The sequence below is a fragment of the Hemiscyllium ocellatum genome, chromosome 4, assembly GCF_020745735.1.
Source record: "Hemiscyllium ocellatum isolate sHemOce1 chromosome 4, sHemOce1.pat.X.cur, whole genome shotgun sequence".
Lineage (NCBI taxonomy): Eukaryota > Metazoa > Chordata > Chondrichthyes > Orectolobiformes > Hemiscylliidae > Hemiscyllium > Hemiscyllium ocellatum.
In genome coordinates this window covers 50,698,419-50,719,172 of record NC_083404.1, presented here as the reverse complement: position 1 = coordinate 50,719,172, position 20,754 = coordinate 50,698,419, and positions in this window count along the sequence as shown.

Here is a 20,754-nt window from a genome sequence, read left to right as displayed (position 1 = left end):
CAATACGATTTATTGTATCCGTTGCTCCCGATGCGGTCTCCTCTACATTGGGGAGCCTGGACGCCTCCTAGCAGAGCACTTTAGGCAACATCTCTGGGACACTCACACCATTCAACCACACCGCCCTGTGGCCCAACATTTCAACTCCCCCTCCCATTCTGCCGAGGACATGGAGGTCCTGGGCCTCCTTCACCGCTGCTCCCTCAGCACCAGACGCCTGCAGGAAGAACGCATCATCTTCTTCCTCGGAACACTTCAACCCCAGTACATCAATGTGGACTTCAACAGTTTCCTCATTTCCCCTTCCCCCACCTCACCCCTGTTCCAAACTTCCAGCTCAGCACTGTCCCCATGACTTGTCCTACCTGCCTATCTTCTTTTCCACCTATCCACTCCACCCCCCCCACCACTGACCTATCACCTTCATCCCCTCCCCCACTCGCCTCTTGTACTCTATGCAATTTCTCCCCACCCACACCCTCTCACTTATCTCTCCGCCCTTCAGGCTCTCTGCCTGTATTCCTGCTGAAGGGCTTTTGCCCGAAACGTTGATTTTACTGCTCCTCGGATGCTGCCTGAACTGCTGTGCTCTTCCAGCACAACTAATCCAGAATCAAGCTGTTCAGGCCAGTGAGAACTCAATCATTCCTGTTGTTGGATCTCTCCCACTCCCTATCTCGCCATCAGTGTGAGAAACTTACACATGCTTCATGATGCTACTACTAAGCAAAGCTTCCAGAATGTTTTGCACTTATTTCAAGACTCCCTGAACATTTTAGCAGCGCTTTACAGCCAATTAGGAACCTGTGAAGTATAGTCACAGGTTTAGTGCATGAAGCAAAACTTGTCAATTTACAAACGGTAAGCTCCCACTAACAGCATCCCTTGATAATGATCAGACACTGCTTTTGTGATGTTGATTGACGGAGGTATATAGGCCAGGACACATGGGAAACTGTTTTCCTGTTCTTTTTTTCTTCTTTCCTTAGCCCCACACTACCGCCTAACTGCGGTAGTGCTTATTTTTTCCCCAGCACCCATGTTGTGTGTGTGCAGGTGTGAGACACAGTGAGAGACATAAGGTGTACGAATCTTTATTCAATTTCCATCACCAGGAAGAAAGGAAACACCCGAGTGGTCTGTGACAAGCAGTGCCCTTCACATCAAAGGGCAATGCTGTGTGATCAAACAGTGAAGGGGAGGGCAGGGATTAAATCAAAATAGAGTTGGAAGGGGAAATAATGCACTCCACTCCCTGTGGCGCCCACCTGTCCCTGAACAGGGTGTTGGTGGACACCACGTGCTCCTTCTCCAAGGACACCCGGGCTCTAACATAACCACAGAAGAGGGGCAGGCAGTCGCCCCTAATGACCCCCTCCACGGCCCACTGCCCGGACCTATTTATGGCCAGTTTGTTCAGGCCCAGGAGCGGACCCACGAGGAGGTCTTCAGACCTCCCTCCTCCGTACCGGTGCCCGAAGATCAGGAGTGTGGGACTGAAGTGCAACCAAAAGCAGAAGAGGAGGTTTTTAAGAAAATCAAAAAGGGAGTGCAAATGCCCACACCCAAATGCACGTGGTCCACAGACTCCACAGCGCCACAGAACAAACAGTTGGGCTGGGAGTCCGTGAACCACCGCAATCTGCGGTTGCAGGGGACCGCTGCGTGCAGCATCCTCCACCCCAGATCCCCAAGAGAAAGGGGGAGGACTCCCATGTAGAGAGCCCTCCACTGGGGATCCCGTCCGCCTGGTGGCAAATGGGCATGCCAAGGTGTGTCCGGACGGTGGATGAGGGAGAAGAGGTGGACAGTGTGCAGCAGCAGTCTATACAGGGGCCGCCTTCTTACATCCTTAAAAGGGACAAAATTAAAATTCCGGAGGCGGCTCAGGTTGTGGGGCACAGGCTGTTTTCCTGTTCTTAGTGGAATGGCCTATCTTACAATTAATTGGGCAGTTGGGGTTTGCAGTTTCAGGTTCCATTTGAAAGATAGTATTACAAATATTGTACTACTCCTATACTGCCACTGGAGTATCAGCTCTGACATTTGTTCTCAAGACCTGGAATAAGACTTTAAGCTATAACTCTTAGACAAGAGTGTTTACAGGGCTGAGTTTGAATACGAAAAGAGAAAAACAAATTACAATGGTGCAACTCTCATTAATAAAGTTAAATGCACAGAAGTCTGAGAAGTAATTACATTTAAGAAAAGCAGTATTGTCATTTTGTCAAAGAGAACTTGAATACTGCTGAAACAAAAGACATTTTGTTAAGAATACCAATGCAAAGGAAAAAACATTTATTCTGTTTGATGGGGCAGTGCTGGTTGATTAGCAAGTGGGCTCTGATAGGTAGAGGCATTGCCATGGAAAATGTGCCATTTACATGGTGACCTATAGATAACTGCTAAGCTAGAGAGTCAGAGTCTAAAATTGTGGCGCTGGAAAAGCACAGCAGGTCAGGCAGCATCCGAGGAGCAGGAGAGTCGATGTTTCGGGCATAAGCCTCTCCTGCTCCTCGGATGCTGCCTGAACTGCTGTGCTTTTCCAATGCCACACTTTCGATTTTAAATTTTAAGTGCACAAATTTATATCACTTTTTGATTTAAATTCCGGGCAGGACCTTAACTAAACAGAGTCAAGCAACCTGGTTTGAAATGTAAACAAAGCTTAGTGGTGAACTGTCAGTCAGCATCCAACTTGTGAATTCAATGTGATGTCTCTATCAATCAGAGTCCACTTGCCAACAAATCTATTATGCAGTATAAATATTATTTTCCATTTACATTAAATGTCTTATGAATTGTCCTGATGAGGGCAAGTTGAAAAGCTTCAATAAAATGTGTATTTTGTCAGCAATAATCTGCATAGGTCACATTCAAACATTTGAATCCATAATTGTCATTATTGACTACACCTTTATAACCATGAGTGACATGGGGCATTTGATAGGGAGTTGGAAAGGCACCTGATAAAAATGAAATGAAGGGCAACTGGCACAGTGACACCTGTTGAGTTCTTGCTGAGTGCAGGCACAAACACAGGGATCTGAAAGACCTCCTACTGAGTTGTAATCAATCTATAATTCTATGATTCTAAACAATGACTGATTATCTTACCACATATTCTATGGAATTTACTGGATGAATGCGACTTCAACAATTATTCAAGAAACTCATCCAGGATCAAGCAATTTGCGTGATTGGCACCCTATCTACACTAAGTATTTACTCCCTCCAGTACTGATGCGTAATGCATCAGTGTGGATTATTATCTGTTAGATAGAATGCAGCAATTCAGCAAGGCATCTTGAGTGATATCTTCCAAAGCTGAAAAACCTATTGCCTAGAAGATCCAAAGTAGCAGATATGTGAAACAACACTACAGTCACAGAGTCATACAATACCAAAACTAACTCTTCAGTCCAACCAGTCCATGCCAACCATAATCCCAAATGAAACTAGTCCCACCTGCCTGTGTTTGGCCATATCCCTCTCAACCTTTCTTATTCATGCACTGGTCCAAATGCCTTTTAAATGTTGTACCCGTATCTACATCCACCATTTTATCTGAAAGTTCATTCTACATGCAAAGCACTCTCCTTGTAAAAACGTTACCCCTCATGTCCTTTTAAATCTTTGTCCTCTCATCTTAAAAATATGTCTCTGAGCCTTGAAATCCCTCAATGGCAGACATTTGCCATTCACCTTATCCACACCCCTCATACCTTTAAAAACCTCTTACGCTCCAGTTTAAAAAGTCCTAGCTTACTCAGCCTCTCCTTATGATTCAAACCTTCCATTCCCATCAACATCCTGGTAGATCTTTTCTGAATCCTCTCCAGCCTGACAATATCCTTCCTGTAACAGGGTGACCAGAACTGGGTGCAGTATTCCAGAAGAGGCTTCACTAATGTCCTGTATAACCTCAACATGACTTCCCAACTCCTATATTTAAAGGTCTGAACAATTAAGGCAAATACGCTAAATACCTTCTTAACCACCTTGTCTACGTGTGATGCAAACTTCCAAGAATTATGTATTTGAACTCCTAGGTATCTTGTTCTTCAACACTACCCAAGGCCCTACTTTTAATTATGTGAATCCTGCCTTTGTTTGTTTTACCAAAATGCAAAGCCTTGCATTTATCCAGATTAAACTCCAATTGCCATTCCTCAGGCCATTAACCTAATTGATCAAGATCTTTTTGTAATCTCAGATACCCTTCTTCACTGTCAGCTATATACACTGCTCTTCGATAACGCTCCAGAAAAATGCACTGTGGAAAACCACTATGGAAAATCTTGCTGTAGAAGATTGCTATAGAAAATCACTATACTCATTCAGTAGAAAGTTCACATTATCCAAACAGTGTACCTAATTCGTCAATCGCATGAAAGCCAATTTGCTTCGATGAAATGCATGTTACACCAGAATGACCCGTACTACTAATTCTTGTGTCGTCTGCAAACTTACTAACCATGGCTTCTATATTCTCATCTAAATCATTTATATAAATGACAAACAAAAGTGAACCGAGCACCAATCCCTGTGGAACACCGCTAGTCACTTGCATCCCGTCTGAAAAACAACCTTACCACTTCTCTCTTACCACCATTACCTATAAGTTCCCTGTCATGTTACAGACCATCTTGACTGGGGAGTAAATAACAAGTCATTCATTGTCACTGGGTCAAAATCCTGGCTATCTCTCCATACTATAACAACTCAGGATGGAATAAGGCAATAATAAAGATAAATGATGAATAATGGCCTTGCCAATGAATACTACTCAAGAATTCCAAAATTTAAAATACATTCTGAAAGAAACATTTTAAGTAAATATTTGTGAACTGTATGTTTTTCAATTTATGTTGTGACAAAAGGCCAAATAAATTTGAACAAAATCTAGTTCCTTAGATTGAAGAACCACTTCTGTTGTGTTGTGTTACTCTCGTTCTTATTTGGTTAACAATGTATTATTTCTATTGTCCTCATGATGTAATCTATAGTCTTGCTCCCATTTCTCCCACCCCTATCACTGCAATCTATTCCAGGCCTACAACCCCTTGAGGCTTCTGAAAAGCTCCAATTGAGTCATTAATATGTACAGAACAGAAACAGACCCTTTGGCCCAACTCATCAATGCTGACCAGATATCTGAACTAATCTAGTCCCATTTGTCAGCACTTGGCCCATTTCCCTCTAAACCCTTCCTAATCATATACCCATCCAGATGCCTTTTAAATGTTGCAATTGTACCAGCCTCCACCACTTCCTCTGGCAGCTCATTCTATACACACACCTCCCTCTGTGTGAAAAGGTTGCCCCTTAGGTCCCTTTTATATCTTTCCTCTTTCAACCTAAACCTATGCCCTCCAGTTCTGGACTCCCCTACACCAGGGAAAAGACTTTGTCTATTTATCCTATCCATGCCATTCATGATTTTATAAACCTCTATGAGGTCACCCCTCAGCCTCTGATGCTCCAGGGAAAACAGCCCCAGCCTATTCAGCCTTTCCCTATAGCTCAAACCTTCCAATCATGGTAACATCCTTGTAAATCTTTTCTGAACCCTTTCAAGTTTTGCAACATCCTTCAATAGGGAGGAAATTATAATTGCACACAATGTTCCAAAAGTGGCTTAACCAACGTCCTGTACAGCCGCAACATGACCTCCCAACTCCTATACTGAATGCTCTGACCAATAAAGGAAAGCATACCAAACGCCTTCTTCACTATCCTATCTACCTGCGATTCTACTTTCAAGGAGTTATGAACCTGTATTCCAAGGTCTCTTTGTTCAGCAACACTCCCGAGGACCTTACCCTTAAGTATATAAGTCCTGCTAAGATTTGCTTTCCCAGATTGCTGCACTTCACATTTATGTAAATTAAACTCCATCTGCCACTTCTCAGCCTATTGGCCCATCTGATCAAGATCACTTCTTCACTGTCTACTACTCACTCATGTGATGGAAAAGGAGAGACTGGATCTCACAGTTGAAGTCCTAAATTGGAGGAAAGCTAATTTTGACGGTGTTAGGAGAAAGTGAGGACTGCAGATGCTGGAGATCAGAGCTGAAAATGCGTTGCTGGAAAAGCACAGCAGGTCAGGCAGCATCCAAGGAGCAGGAGAGTCGACGTTTCAGGCATGAGCTCTTCTTCAGGAATGAGGAAAGTGGTATTAGGCAAGAACTTTTAAAGCTGATTGGGTGCAGATTTTCACAGGTAAAGGGACAGCTGGAAAATGGGAAGCCTTCAGAAATTAGATAATGAGAGTAAAGAGGCAGTATATTCCTGTTAGGGTGAAAGGAAAGGCTGGTAGTTGCAGAGAATGCTAGATGACTGCAGAAATTGAGGGTTTGGTTAAGAAAAAGAATGAAGCATATGTCAGCATAGACAGGATAGATCGAGTGAATCCTTAGAAGAGTATTAAGGTAGTAGGAGTATACTTAAAAGGGAAATCAGGAGGTAAAAAGGGGACATGAGATAGCTTTGGCAAAGAGGGTCAAAGAGAATCCAAAGGGTTTTTACTACATTAAGGACAAAAGGGTAACTAGGGAGAGAATAGGGCCCGTCAAAGATCAGCAAGGCAGCCTTTGTGTGGAACCACAGGAGATGGGGGAGACACTACACAAGTATTTTGCATCAGTGTTTACTGTGGAGAAGGACATGGAAGATACAGAATATGGGAAAATAAATGATGACATCTTGAAAAATGTCTATAATACAGAGGAGGAAGTGCTAGATGTCCTGAAATGCATAAAGGTGGATAAATCCTCAGGACCTGATCAGGTGTATCCTAGAAGTCTGTGGGAAGCTAGGGATGTGTTTGCAGGGCCCCTTGCTGGGATATTTGTATCATTGATAGCCACAGGTGAGGTGCCAGAAGACTGGAGGTTGGCTAATGTGGTACCATTACTTAAGAAGCATGGTAAGGACAAGCCAGGGAACTATAGACTGGTGAGCCTGACATCGGCAGTCGGCAATTTGTTAGGGAATCCTGAGGGACAGGATTTGCATGTATTTCGAAAGGCAAGGATTGATTAGGGATAGTCAACATGGCTTTGTGCGTGGGAAATCATGTCTCACAAACTTGATTGCATTTTTTGAAAAAGTGACAAAGAAGATTGATGAGGGCAGAGTGGTGGACATGATCTATTTGGACTTCAGTAAGGCATTGGACAAGGTTCCCCATAGGAGACAGGTGAGCAAGGTCAGATCTCATGGAATACAGGGAGAACTAGCCATTTGGATACAGAACTGGCTTGAAGGTAGAAGACAGATGTTGGTGGTGAAGAGTTGTTTCTCAGACTGGAGGCCTGTGACCAGTGGAATGCCACAAGGATCGGTGCTGGGTCCACTACTTTTCGTCATTTCATCCAATTTTGACCTTTTGTACCTTCTTGATTTGAATTGCGAATCATCAGTGGTTATTGTCTGTAGCTGCCCAGGCCCTAAAGTGGAATTACTATATCTCTTTACCACTGTCTCCTCCTTTACTTTGCTCATTAATCCTTCAATTTTGACCTAACAATTAAATTGTGAGTTATTGTGCCAATTATGACACAGTGAAATATTACTCTAATTTAGATTAGTCGATCAGACCTAGTGGAGAGTCAACGTTCTGGTCATATATTCAGTAGTATTTCAGTAAAGTTGGGGAAGCAATCATTAAAGGTTTTGCTGAAGGCTGCTTCCTGTATTCAATGGAGCATTGTTAACTATACTGCTTATAACTCGTGAAAAGTATGGGTTGAGGGATATGAGGGCTATAAACTGTACTGCTTTTATACTACACACAGAGGTCCGATGAGAGTCCATCAAGTGAGAGCTTGACTGTTACTCTGGTGTTTACTCCAGACCTCTCACCAGCTAAACTAAAATGAAGAGGTTAATGAAACTTTTGTGTGGTTCGGAACTTTTTGAGTGGACATTTTGGTGCCATGACCCGAATCCCAGCATAGGGAACGTTTCTCTGGGTTGAGTTAAGTGTCCGATGGTTTGAATCGTGCATAATAGAGTGGTAGGACACCCCAAGGTATTTTACCTCAGAACACTCCTTGTATTCGGACAGACGATCTGCTCCTTGCCCAGTGAGACTGGTACCTTGAAGGGATTGAATGAGCCACCCAGACCAGGATTATAAGGTAGGAGAATTTATTTTTACAAAGTTGCTCTAGGTTGCTGCGGGGTGACATTGGCTATTTTGTATTGATCCTGAGCTAAAGAGTTGGGGAATGGGGACCCCGGTCAGGGAAGTGGTTGCTACTATCTGATGGATTCAGTTTAAAGAGCTGCCTCCTTTAAATATGGCAGGTTGAAATTATGATATAATAGAAGGAGGAGGGCAGACTCGGTAAATTTCTCACCACTGCGGTATTGATACGGTCGCTTGAAATTTGTGTCGAGTAGAGCATGGCAGTATAATGGGACAATCCCTCAATGTAACTGGAAAGGGGACTCCCCTTCAAAGTACGTTTGAGAGAATACCTGAGCAAGAAAACGATTTATGTAAATTAAGTGCTGCACTTAACAAACGAATAGGGGACAAGATTTGGCCCCTGGGTGGGATCTGGGATGTGGCCTCTTGGTAAATCGAGTTTGGAAGAAGATTTGTGGAACAAAGTGGCAATCATTAATTGAAGAATGGAAGGATAAAGCTGATAGTAAATGGAAAGATACCTTATTGGTCAGTTGGAGGAATAATGCATGTGACAGAGGGATAGGAGTCTGCACAGCAGATGGAAGTCCCAAATGTTGAGAGATGTTAAAAGCTGAGTGCGAATGGGTAAATGGAAGGTGAAAAAGGAACAGGAGAAACAGCGTAAAGACATAAAGGTTGAGAAAGATAGATAGGAAGGGTTAAAGCAATAGCGCTGTAAAAAGAATGAATTCTACTTGGGATCCCGAGCCTATGTGTGGCAACCTGACCCTGTTTGATGAGGGGGATGATACCGAAAAAGGTGGGGATATTATGGTAGATCACTAGTGCCTCCAGTAAACCCACCTACGGCACCATTCCCAGTGCTGTATCAGGTTCCTGAGCGATCCATTGTGGCTGAATGGATAAAACTAAACTCCAGAAAACAGGTATCACCCGACATTTGTATCAGTGTCAGTGGACTCCAAATTGGTCCCTAATTGCAGCGTCCAATATGACAGTTATCAAACCTGAGAGCTGCTGAGGAGGGTGAGGAAGCAACTATTGAAGTTATGTCCCTTGAAAGTGCCAAGAAATGATAATGATAATGAATCAAGCCCAGATCATAAGGAAAAACCAGCCCAATTTGCTCAGTATGTCCAAAGGACGGTTCAAGTGTATAATGCCACCCCCCAAGATCTGGTTGCACAGTGCTGTATGATTTTATCACCTGAGGAAGTGACTAAATGGCAGGAACAAATGGGTCATGGTGACAGAGGGGGACCAGTTCAAAGTTATTACGATTTAAAGGAAAGATTTCCCCTTGCTGATGCTCAAACAAACCATCTGGTTCAGTCGTTAGAAGGAGACTTGCTACAATCTGTTAATATCAGCAAAATCCTGGAATGCAAACCCAAACCTGGGGAGTCGGGAAGTGATTATTGAGTGTGGTTTGTTGCCTGCTATGGGACATTTGTGGGATACCAGGCTTTCAACAGATTCACCTTTGTTTAATGTTTTGCAATGTATTCCTTCTGGGATCACTGACATGATCTGGACAAACAATATGAACTGGTCTGAGAATTCCTAGTTGCAACTGAGGTGAGCTGTGGTCTACTATTGGGATGGTCAGAATAAACCCAAACCACAAGCCAAGTTGCAGGTAAAAACTGAATATGTCCAGCAATTGTGTGATTCCTATCCTCCGTGTGCCAACCCCGATGAGGTTGATTGGATCTGGGATACCCACTGTAGGCGCACCTACTTCAGATGTCTGCCCAACGACCACAACTCAGTAACTCTTTCCTAGGGGACCCTGGAAAGGGGAACAGGAAGTCCCCAGTAATACACCTTGGGAACAGATAACAAGATGGCAGTACTCCCCTCCACCCCCCCAGGAATGGACCACAACCAGGGGCAATGACAGGTCCTTGTTATAACTGTGGGAGATATGACCATTGGAGAGCAGAGTGTCCTTATCACCCAAAGCCAAGCCGCGCATTGATGGGTCCACTATGAACGCCTTTCGCCGTCTACAACCCTTTTGCCTAACCTCAAGGCCAGAACTTCCCAGGTGTCAGTACATCCACCCCATCAGGGGGCTGGAATTCCTATTCTGTTAATCTTTGATATAGGTGTAACTAATTCCACCTGCAATCAGAGAATAGTCACGGATAGAGGATTTCCCTTGTCAGGCGAAACTGTGGCCTACACTGGCTTTGAGGGATTGGGCGATATATATCCCCAAATTGTGCCATTGCCAGTTGAGTATTGTGGACAAAGCTCTAATATCCCTTTTACTGTTACAGCTAAGCTCGGATGCAATTTGGCAGGAAGGGATCTGCTTTACCCACGAGAAATTATCTGTACGGATGAAGGTATAGCTTTGGGATTGCACAGTGGAATGCAGCACCCCCAGTTCGCGGTTCCCCAATGGTGGAAGCTAGACATGGATCTATTGACCTTTGTGCCATTGTTCCTGACACCAGATCCCCACGTGACTGTTTGTTACAATTCCACTGGGTGCTCCACTGAAGATAGCCAGTACTATGTGCCATTTGAGGGCATGGAATTCCCTGTTTCAGTTATCAGAGAGGTGGAAGGTAAGGAAGGTTCGACTTACCTCGCTCAGATCCCAGACTATCTTTGGTGACAAACAGGTTTGGTAGTTCCACATGTAACCTGAACTGTAAATTCTGGTTATAAACCTAAGGGCTCGGGACTCCTTATCTACACCTTAACTCAACTCGTGTCAGACACCAGGGGAATATGGCAAGGATTCTCTGTGGGATATTTAAAATACTGGGAGCAACCATGACAGAAAGTTGGAAAACTAATCCACCATATTTCTAGTATCGACAAGACAAAAGAGATTGAATCCCAGTTATGGGCTGCCTCCAGCCATGAAGTTGGTTATACTCCATGTGCAACTGTGCAGATAAAGTTGAAGGACAACGAGACTTTCTTCTGCTGCCTCTGCCTCTGTGCCTTCTTTTTTAACCAAGACACCCAGCCTCCCACTGAGGACCCCTTCTCCCATCTCCAACACACTCCAAACATCTGGACACCCTGTGCTGGCCTATTACCCATTTTCGACCTCTTCATTTCCATCGAGACATGAATCGCCTCAACCTGTCTACCCTCTCCCCCACTCCAACCTCTCACCCTCACAACGCACAGCCCTCCACTCCCTCTACTCCAATCCCAACCTCATCATCAAACCAACGACTAAAGGGGGTGCAGTGGTAGTTTGGCGCACTGACCTCTACACAGCTGAAGCCAGGTGCCAAAGGAGACACTTCCTCCTTTCACCCCCTTGACCATGACCTCATCTCCCATCACCAAACCATCATCTTCCACCCACAGTTCCAACCTCATAGTCCGGGAACCCCGCACCACCTGATTCTACCTCCCACCAAGGTCTACAAGCCTGACCACCCTGGCTGACCTATCGTCTCAGCCTGCTCCTGTTCCACTGAACTCATCACCACCTATCTTGATACTGTCCTATCCTCCCTGGTCTAGGAACTCCCAACATGCGTTTGGGACATCACCCACACCCTCCACTTCCTCCAAGACTTCCATTTCCTCGGCTCCCAAAGCCTCATCTTCACCATGGACATCTACTCCCTCCACACTTCCATCCACCATGACCAGGGTCTCCAAGCCCTCCATTCCTTCCTCTCCTGACATCCCCACCAGTACCCTTCCACTGACACTCTTGTTCGTTTGGCTAAACTGGTCCTCACCCTCAACAATTTCTCCTTTGAATCCTCCCATTTCCTCCAGATGAAAGGGATAGCCATGGGCACCTGCATGGGCCCCAGCTATGCCTATCTCTTTGTCGGTTACATAGAACAGTCCATGTTCCGGCGTTATACTGGCATCACTCCCCACTTGTTCCTCCATTATATTGATGACTGCATTGGAGGTTAAGCAGTTCATCAACTTCACCAACACATTCCACCCTGACCTCAAATTCACCTTGACCATCTCTGACACCTCCCACCCCTTCCTAGACCTCTCCATCTCCATCCATGAGGACCGACTCAACACTGGCATTTTTTACAAAACCACCGATTCCCACAGCTACCTGAATTACACACTTGCTCCCACCCTACCTCCTGCAAAGATGCTATCCGGTATTCTCAATTCCTCCACCGCTGTTGTATCTGCTCCCAGGATAACCAATTCCACCACAGAGCACACAAGATGGCCTCCTTCTTTAAAGACCAAAATTTCCCCTCCCATGTGGTTGAAAATGCCCTCCAACACATCTCTTTCATGTTCCACACCTCCGCCCTCAAACCCCAAACTCTAACTACAACGAGGACAGAAAGCCCCCTGCCTCCCCCCTCCCCCCGGTCCTTATCTTCCACCACACCAACCTCCACATAAATCGCTTCATCCAACGACATTTCTGCCATGTATAAATGGATCCCACCACCAGGGATATATTTCCCTCCCCACCCCTATCTGCTTTCCACAAAGACCATTCCCTCAGTGACTACCTAGTCAGGTCCAAGCCCCCCAACAACCCACCGTCCCGTCCTGGCACCTTCCCCTGCTATCGCAGGAATTGCAAACTCTGCGCCCACACCTCCCCCCCTCACCTTCATCCAAGGCCCCAAAGGAGTCTTCCACAACTGTATCACCTGCACTTCCACACAAGTCATTTATTGTATCATTTGCTCCTGATGCGGTCTCCTCTACACTGGGGAGACTGGATGCGTTCTCGCAGAGCGCTTTAGAGAACATCTCTGGGACACCCGCACCAATCAACTCCACGGCCCCGTGGCTGAACATTTCAACTCCCCCTCCCACTCCACCAGGGACATGCAGGTCCTGGGCCTCCTCCATTGCCACTCTATCACTACCCAATGCCTGGAGGAAGAATGCCTTATCTTCCGTCTTGGCACCCTTCAACCCCAGGGCATCAACGTGGACTTCACCAGTTTCCTCATTTCCCCTTTCTCCCACTTTACCCCAGTTCCAACGTTCCAACTCAGCACCGCGGTCTCCTCTATATTGGGGAGACTGGACACCTCCTAGCAGAGCGCTTTAGGGAACATCTCCGGGACACCCGCACCAATCAACCACACCGCCCTGTGGCTCAACATTTCAACTCCCCCTCCCACTCTGCCGAGGACATGGAGGTCCTGGGCCTCCTTCACCACCGCTCCCTCACCACCAGACGCCTGGAGGAAGAACAGCTCATCTTCCGCCTTGGAACACTTCAACCCCAGGGCATTAACATGGACTTCAACAGTTTCCTCATTTCCTCTTCCCCCACCTCACCCTAGTTCCAAACTTCTAGCTCAGCACTGTCCCCATGACTTGTTCTACCTGCCTATCTTCTTTTCCACCTATCCACTTCACCCTCCTCCTTGACCTATCACATTCATCCCCTCCCCCACTCACCTATTGTACTCTATGCTACTTTCTCCCCACCCCCACCCGCCTCTAGCTTATCTCTTCACCCTTCAGGCTCTCTGCCTTTATTCCTGATGAAGGGCTTTTGCCCGAAATGTCGATTTTACTGATTCTCGGATGCTGCCTGAACTGCTGTGCTCTTTCAGCACCACTAATCCAGAAAATTGTACCATACACTAGGCTAGAATTATTAAGCTAAGAGCCCATAGTGTTGGGGATCATATATTAGCATGGATAGAGGATTAGTTAACTAACTGGAGACAGAAAGTAGGGATAAAGGAGGCATTTCCAAAATGACAACTTGTAACTAGTGAAATACCACAGCGATCAATGCTGGGACAACAAATATTTTACAATATGTATTAATGGCTCGAGTGAATGAAGTAAATATACCATAGCCAAGTTTGTGGATGAGATAAAAATAGATGGGAAAGCAATTGGTGACAATGGCACAAAGAGTCTACAGAGGGATACAGACAAATTAAGTGAGTGCAGTTTTGGAAATTGTGAGCTTACACACTTTGACAGGAAGAAAAAAGGAGCTGAATATTATTTAAAAGCAGAAAAATTGCAGAAAACTGGAACACAGAGGGATTTGAAGTCCTCATAAATGAATCACAAAAAGCTAGCAGACAAGTTGAATGCATAATAGGGAAGGCAGCTGGAATGTTGGCCTTTACTTTGAAGGGAATAGAGTATAAAGATAGAGAAGTGTTGTTAAAATGATAAGAGACAATAGTCGACCACACCTGAAAATATGTGATAATTTTTAGTCCCATTATCTAAGGAAATATATATTGGCATTGGAGGCAGACTGGAGAAAATCATTTGATTGATCCCGTGTGTAGGCAGCTTGCCTTACAAAGAGTAGTCCATTAGGTTGGGCCTGCACTCATTGGAGTTGAGAAGAATAAGAGGTGACCTTATTGAAACATACATAATTCTTATGGTACTTGGTCAGGTATATGCGGAAAAATTGTTTCACTGAGAGATTCTAGAACCAGAGAGCATAATAGGGTTACCCATTTAGGACAAGGATGAGGAAGAAAGTTTGGTCTTAAAGGTTGGTGCATCTGTGGAATTTTTTACTGCCGAGGGTAGTTAAGGCTGTGTCATTAAGTATATTTAAGACTGAGATAGATAGATTTTTAAGCTGTAAGGGAAGCAGAGCCTATGGGGAAAAGACTGGGCGTGGAATTGAGGGTTCTCATCAACAATGACTCAATGAACTTTGGAGCTGACTCACTTGACTGAATGGCTTGCTATGTCTTATGGTGGTCATGGTGTACACGTATTGTTGTTGGACTGGGGTGGTCAAAATCAGAAGTCACATAATACCAGGTTATAATGCAACAGGTTTATGTGAAATCACAAGTTTTTGGAGCTCTGCTTCTTCATCAGGTGAAGTGGAAGGAAGCAGACAGGTACAAAATTAATAGGGGGACAGATCAAAAGATTGTACAAGTGATGTGGGTGGAGTGTCAACAGGCTGAATAACAAGTCTTTGTAGGTGATTGAAAGTGTCAGATGATGTGAGTAAAGTGTCAAAGCTGAATAGCAAGTGAAGGGATGACCTGTGATCCAATTAATTGAGGCAGAGAGATAGTTACGAAAAATTAAAAGATGGTGTCAGAGACAAACCAAATAGCTGGAATAACATGGAGAAAGTGAGGACTGTAGATGCTGGAGATCAGAGTTGAGAGTGTTGTGCTGGAAAAGCACAGCAGGTCATGCAGCATCTGAGGAGCAGAAGAAACAACGTTTCAGGTGTCAGTCCTTCCTGATGAAAAGTTTATGCCCAAAATGTCAATTCTCCTGCTTCTTGGATGCTGCCTGACCTGCTGTGTTTTTCCAGCACCACAGTCTCAGCTGGAATAACATAATAGGTTTAAGAGTCATATGCCAACGGTCTAACCAAAGTAACAAGTAATCTAAAATTGTACAAGCTGATTAAGGTAGAAAAATCATTACAAATTATCAAGGTGATGACATCAAAACAGAACAGATACAGAACAGGGTGGTGTGGTCACCTTAGTGTGACATGAACCCAAGATTACAGTTAGAGCCATCTTCATGGGTTCATAATTTGGCTATCAGTTTCTGCTCAGCAATTCTGTGTTGTTGTGTAGCTCAAAGGCCACTTGGAAGGATGCTTTCCTGAAGATCAGAGGCTGAATGTCCTTGATTGCTGAAGTGTCCCCCGACTGGGAGGGAACACTCCTGTCCGGCAATTGTTGTGAGTTGTCTTGGCAGCTGCATGTTCTCGACATGCCTTGGGGCATCCTTGCCTGCAATGTATGAGGTAGACAACATCGGAAGAGTAGCATGAGTGCCTGACACGTACATGGTGAGTGTGATCCCACGTGTGATGGTAGTATCCATGTCAATGATCTGACACGTCTTGTAGAGGTTGCTGTGGCAGGGTTGTGTGGTGTTGTGGTTGCTGTTGTTCTAAAGGCTGGGTAATTTGCTGTGAATAGTTGGTCTATTTAGAGTTTGGTGGTTGTTTGAAAGTGATACAAGGTCCTAAAGGCTGGGTAATTTGCTGTGAATTGTTGGTCTATTTAGAGTTTGGTGGCTGTTTGAAGGTGATACATAGGGATGACCTTTGCAAGATGTTCAACATGTTGAAAGCTGCCAAGAACATGGTTGAGTTTCTTTGCTCCTGTAAAGTACTGAACAATGAAGGCTACTCTACCGAAAATAGTACCTGATGAAGGAGCAGTGCTCCAAAGCTCCAAAAACAAATAAACTTGTTAGACTATAACCTGCTATTGTGTGACTTCTCACCATGTCTTATGATGTTATGCAGAGTGCCTGCAGATGCATAGCTCAACATAGGGCATAAGGTGGACATTTGAACTCTTCCTAAAAAAGTTGTTTCAACCAGACTATGTTCCATGACATCTTTGAAGAGTTTTGGACCAGACCTTATTGAAAAACTGACCTAACTTTATAGAAATTGCATAAAAGAAAACTGTGCCTACTCCCACAATGGTCACAAGCTGTGCCCTTACAAAGCCTTGGTAAAAGTTGGAAACTTCTCGATTGAAGTTGGCAATCCCAGAATTGGACCATGACCATTTTCATAAAGTCTCTCCCACACCATTAAAAACCACACCAAAAAACAGATTATTAGGTCATTATCACATTTCGTTTGTGGGAGCTTGTTATGTGGACATTAACTGCTGTTTATCTGTGCATTGCAAAGCGACTTGTATAGACTATAAAAATCAAAAGAGGAATAAGGTGCATTAGGTGAGAATGATTGGCAGGACTAGAAAAGAGAAAGTTCAATATTAGATGGGAGTGTACTCAGCAGGATTATGTGGAATGCAGTGTCAGGATTCCAACATGTGCATTGTAAATATACAAAGTTGAAGTGACCCAAGATGGAAGGCTGCTGTTCCCTTACTTCATGACTTTCCTTCAAATCTACTTTGTTGGTTGTAAAGCATTTTGGCACATGAAAGCTATTTTATAAATGAAAAATTTCTTTCTTCTGCAGACTCACCTCCTGACACCCTGCACTCTAAGGACAGCACAGCAAATGACAGCCAAAGATACATCCTCCTTCAAGCTTCTTTTCTATTATTTCCTGCCAAGCACTTTGTGCTGTTTTTATTCGGGCAGGGTGCCATGCAGTGCAAAACATGGCAACTATCCCTGTCTTCACATCATGCAGCATTTCCCCCTTCTACATTATATGGGAGGTTTCGTAATGCAACATTTCAAGATTTGCCCACAGATTCCAATTTTGTTTCTTTACTCGACACCTTTTCTGCACTAAGCAACCTTTGCAAAGGCTGAAACCTATACAGAAGTCATTTTCCATCTTTTAAAGTTACTTCTAACTTTTTTCTCTCTCAACCTTTGCAGACCACTCATCCTCGAGTGACCATAATACTTCTATTTTTGTGCAGTTCCCCTTTGGCGAAGTCCTGGTGTTAGACTCATAAAGAACCTGGAGCTAACTGTGACTCAGTAATGAAGTCACTCAGTAATGGCTAACCTGCTGGAAGTGGCTATTAATGTGCTCACTGTGCAAGTGCCTTGTCAGTTCTGTGGCCCCATGAAGTATCAACTATAGCAAGAATGAATGATGTTGTTACAGCGTTCATGCAGCCCTGGAAAGGCTCCCTAATGTATTAACCATAGGAATAAGGGAAAATAAGGCTATCATTACTTATCTCTGTGGCCTTTGGCGACATCGTCTGAAAGTATATGTCAGTTTCCACATGTAAGCAGATGCCATCCAGCTCCATCAAAAGCGCCTTACCCTCAGCCCATCCACTGCCTCTGATTTGTCCCAATGCTTGTCTGATATTCAGTATTGAATGAACAGAAATGTCTTCCAACTAAGTTGAAGTCATTGTCTTCGAGCTTACAAGGAATTCTGTTCTGTAGCTACCAAAGCTATCACTCTCATAGGCAGCAGCCTGAGAATGCACCTGACTGAATCACAGAATTGGTCAGCCCATTGTGTCTGCTTAACTTCGCAAACGAACAATGCACCTTGTGCCATCACATCTCTACCTTCAGCCCATAACCCTGTACATTCTTTCATTCTTAGATCAAAATTAATCATTCTCCTGAATGTCTTGATCAAATCTGCTTTCACTACACTCTCAGGCAGTGCATTCCAACTCATAATACCTCATTGTATATTTTCACTTACCTTAAATCTGTGCCTTCTCATTCTCAATCCTTCCACTATTAGGAATAGACTTTAATATTGTAACAATGACATATTAGACATGTCCTCAGAGTGGTCCGTGAAATAGAAATTTATAAAGGCTTATATGTAGCCCCTTTGAGTGTTTCCATTTTAAAAATAACCATCTGAACAACTTTATACTTTAAACAAGACAGAATGTAAGTTTATTACAAAGCTATTACAAAACACTTCATAAATAAAAAGACAGAGGATGGTGGTGGAGGGTTGCCTTTCAGAATGGAGGCTTGTGACCAGTGGAGTGCTACAAGGATCAGTGCTGGGTCCACTACCTTTTGTCATTTACATAAATGATTTGGATGTAGATATAGGAGGGATAGTTAGTAAGTTTGCAGATGACACCAAAATTGGAGGTGAGCAAAGAAGGCTACCTCAGAGTGCAATTGGATCTTGATCAGAGGGGCAATGGGCTGATGAATGGTAGATGGAGTTTAATTCAGATAAATGTGAGGTGTAACATTTTGGAAAATCAAATCAATAGTAAGGTCCTAGGGCGTGTTGCTGATAAAAGATAACTTGGAGTGCAGGTTCGTAGCTCCTTGAAAGTAGAATCGCACGTAGATTGGAAAAAGGCATTTGGTATGCTTTCCTTTATTGGTCAGAGTATTGAGTACAGGAGTTGGGAGGTCATGTTGTGGCTGTACAGGACATTGGTGAGGCCACTTTTGGAATATTGCATGCAATTCTGATCTCCTTCCTATTGGAAGGATGTTGTGAAACCTGAAACGGCTCAGAAAAGATTTACAAAAATGTTATCAGGTTTGTAGGGTTTGAGCGACAGGGAGAGGCTGAATAGGCTGTTTGCTTAGAAGGGTTGGAGGCTGAGGGTTGACTTATAGAGGTTCATGAGGGACATGGATAGGGTAAATAGATAGCTTCTTTTCCCTGGGGTGGGAGAGTCCAAAACTAGAGGGCATAGGTTTAGGGTGAGAGGGGAAAAATATAAAAGAGACCTAAGGAGCAACGTTTTAATGCAGAGAGTGGTGCGTGTATGGAATAAGCTGCCAGAGGAAGTGATGGAGGCTGGTACAATTGCAGCATTTAAAAGGCATCTGAATGGGCATATGAATAGGAAGGGATTATATGAATAGGAAGGATATGGGCCGGGTGCTGGCAAATGGGACTAGATTAGGTTGGGATACCTGGTCAACATGGACGAGTTGGACCAAAGGGTTTGTTTCCATACTGAACATCTCTATGACCCTATAATAATGTTATGAAATAAAATATAGAAACAAGAATTTTAAAGGATCAATGTTACTAATGAAAATAAAAATGAAACCAGTCTCAACAATAATAGTAGGTCTGGCTTACTTAAAAATTGTTTTTTCTGAAATGAACACTTTGAAACTTTGAAAATCAGATTCAGCAATTACAATGCTTTGAAAGTTGAATAGTTGAAGCATGCTTTCACAGGTAGACTCAGCAGGATAGGTTCTGACAGTAATTGCAGGTTTATGTGTTTCACTCTCATGGTGTTGCAGTTTGTGGCTTTTGATAGCCTGGTTCAGTAGGGCAGTCCTTTACCTGCATGCCTCCCCCCGTCTCTTTGGTGAGAGCTGTTTCTGTCTCATGATGTGTCTCTCATTGTGGTCAGATGTTTCTCCACAATTTTTTTCCAGACAGCTTTTTATCACAGGCAAACAACACGGTTGCAGACATTAATTTTGATGAATTATTATTGCACAAGGCGAAGTTAATTATGCTGGAATTCATTGCAATGTCTTTCCTGTCTTCTGTGCAACTGTACAGAGCCTTTCAAGTGTACACACCTTTTGGAACTGCAAGACACCTCTGCAATCCTTGTGGTTGATGCTTACATTGATTTTCTGCTTTTGGCTACACAAATCCACAAAGGAAGTAAAGTGACTTTTAGGAAATATCTTGTCAGACCCTGTCTCTATTTTAAATACAAATTAACTTTATTTACAGAATAGAAGAAAGTGATGACTGCAGATGCTGGAGATCAGAGGGGAGAGTGTGGTGCTGGAAAAGCGCAGCAGGTCAGGAGGAGCAGGAGAATCGATGTTTTGGACATAAGCCCTTCATCAGGTCTGATTTTATTTACAAAATATCTAGTATTTTAACTAAAAAATTGTGACACCTATCTGGTCTTCACAGATCCCTCATGATTTTGAATACTTCTCTCAAATGTCCTCTCAACCTCTTTTACAATGAAAACAGTCTCAACTTCTCAATCTATCTGTGCAATTGGAGGTACTGGTTCTTGGGATCATTCTCACAGATCTTTACTGCCTTGTGAGACAGAGACAGAATGAGCATTTTAAAATAATTTTTAAAAATTGTTTTATTTTGCACATTCACATATGCAGCCTGGAAATCAGCAGAGATGAGCATGTGCAATTGGAATTTTTCATTAATACCATTCAGGCCATCAGACACTTGGTAACAGGAGGTCCCCGAATTACGAATGTTCAATTTAC